We start from the raw sequence: 2,646 nt of genomic DNA, 5'->3' as shown, positions 1-2,646 counted from the left end.
CACACACACACACAATGTCTTTGAAAAAGAGAGAAAGGGAGATAAAGCTATAAAGTTACTATCTAGGGGTATTAATAAGGTGAAAAGGCAGGACAAATCTTGAGTATAACAGGTATCAGCAGGGAAAATCTCAGACACAGCAGGCAGAACTAGCTGATAAAGAAAGGCTTTCATTAGGGGCGAGGAAGCACACACACACACACACACACACACACACACACACACACACACACAGCAAGGCATGTGAATCCAAACCATAGTCTGTCCTTGAGGGCTGTCAGTTTTAAGAGTCTCTGAGTTGTCTTCCTTCCCTAATATAGGAATGGCCAGTTTGAACAAAGAAAGGGAGGGTGATGGGCCCACAACCTTGGGGTTAACATGCCCTTATCTGACCTTGAACTTACTGGGCTAGCCCACTGGTGGGAAGCCTTCAGGCCTTTGTATTGGGTCAGGAGTATGAGCAAAAATGGAAGTTTGCCATCTTAGCTCCTCTGCCTCTCAGAAACCTGTCAAGCCCCCTTCCCTCAAAAGAAGGGAGCTTATTTCTTTATTTAACACCCAATATTTTGACTTTCTTTTAAAAGTATTTTTCACATTTATTTATTTTGTGTAGGGAAGCTTGTGTGGACATATACACTGCAGACTGCCCGGGAAGGTCAGAGGGCAACTCTGTGGAGCCGGTTCTTTTCTTCTAGCATGGGGACTCTGGGAATCCAACTCAGGTGGTCTGACTGTCTCTGTGTCCCCTGTGCTGGGATTAAAGGCATGCACCATGCATATTCCTTAATAGTGTTTTGGTTTTGTATTTATTTATTCATATGTGTATGTCTGTGTGTGAGAGTGTATGCACATGTATGTGTAGCATACATACTGGTGAGCATGTTTGTATGTACTTGGAGGGCAGAAATGGGCATCTTCTATCTCTCCTTACCTGTTCCTTTGAGGCAGGGTCTCTTCCTAAACCTGGAACTCATGCCTTCTTGGCTAGGCTGAATGCCAACATGCTCTAGTGATCCTCCTGTCTTAGTCCTCTTGATGTCTAGATTGTCACATAGGTACCGGGATTTGAACTCCAGTCCTCATAATGCACAGTTGTTGCTCTTAACTGCTGAATCATCACCCCAGCCTTTATCTGTTTTTTTCTTCTTCTTCTTCTTCTTCTTCTTCTTCTTCTTCTTCTTCTTCTTCTTCTTCTTCTTCTTCTTCTTCTTCTCTCTCTCTCTCTCTCTCTCTCTTTCTTTCTTCCTTTTCTTTTTTTTGGGAGCACTCTCAAAAAACTAGCTAGAACTAATAAATAGCTAAAGATCTTGAATTTCAGATCTGTTTGCCTCTATTTCCCAAGTGCTATAATTACAGGTATTTGTGCCCAGTGGCTCTTATCTCATTCTTCACTCTAACATTTATTATTATTATTTGTGTGTTTTTTATTATTTTAAAAATTATTGATTCAAAAATTTATTTATTATTATTATGTATATGGTTTGTGTGTGTGTGTGTGTGTGTGTGTGTGAGAGAGAGAGAGAGAGAGAGAGAGAGAGAGAGAGAGAGAGAGAGATGAATGTGTGTGTAGGTCAGAAGACAACTTTGTAAAGTCAGTTCTCTTTTGTACCTGGGCTCTAGGGATCAAATTCAGATCACCAGGCTTGAGGAGCCGGCACTTAACCTGCTGAGCCATCTTTCTGGCTCTAACATTCATTCTTATGAAAAATAATTTAAAATATCATATGGATGGTGTCACAAAATTCTTTAGCCTATAGAAAATAGAAACAATCAGATCAAGGTCACTAAGCCCTTCTGACCTAGCACAGTCAGTTTGTGGGGACTCTCTGACACCAAAAGGATAATAAAAGCCCCTCCGTGCTCACCGAAATTCTTATATGGGATAGAATATAGGTGACTGGTACCCAACCAATGTCTGTACTATTCTTACAGCCCCATGAAACTATAGTAACTGGTTTCTCTAACATCTTTCTTGTTCTTCTTCTTTTTTTTTTTTTAATTGTATTTCCTTCTTTGGCTAAGTTTGCTTTACTTATTTATTTATATTTTACATACAAGTGCTTTGCGTATATACCTACATGCCAGAAGAGGGCATCAGATCTCATGATAGATCTGATGTGAGCCACCATGTGATTGCTGGGAACTGAGCAGGACCCTCTGGAAGAGCAACCAGCTCTCTTAGCCCTTGAGCCATCTCTCCTGGCCTCTTAGTTGGTGTTGTTGCTATTGAACTCCAGCTGGGCTACCACTCAGTCTCTAAGGTACACCCCCAACTTCCTGCCCCTCCTTTTCCTCCTCCTTCTAATCTATAAATCCCAGATCCCATGGTCAAATTTATAGAAGAGCACTTACGCTGAGTATCTTGGGTTCACGTTTTCTTCTCAGGCTACCAACCATATTTTGGCTTCGGCATACGGAGTGTGCCTCCACTGGCGTTTTAGGGTGATACTTTTGGTGACTATCAAGAACGGGATCTTCTTTTACCTGCGGGATCCGTGTCATCTCCGTGAAAAGAATTCAGATGAGATAAGCAGCCTGCAGTGCCCGGCAAAGACGAGTTTATTACAGAGCAGAGTCAGTACTTGGGGGCGGGCTGAGCGCAGACAGGGACCACACAGACCACTATGTTGAAAACGGTCCAGGCAG

The sequence above is a fragment of the Alexandromys fortis genome, unplaced genomic scaffold (genome assembly GCF_014885135.2).
Source record: "Alexandromys fortis isolate MF-2015 unplaced genomic scaffold, M_Fortis_MF-2015_v1.1 scaffold_30, whole genome shotgun sequence".
In the NCBI taxonomy this organism is placed as follows: Eukaryota; Metazoa; Chordata; class Mammalia; order Rodentia; family Cricetidae; genus Alexandromys; species Alexandromys fortis.
This window is presented reverse-complemented; position numbering follows the sequence as displayed.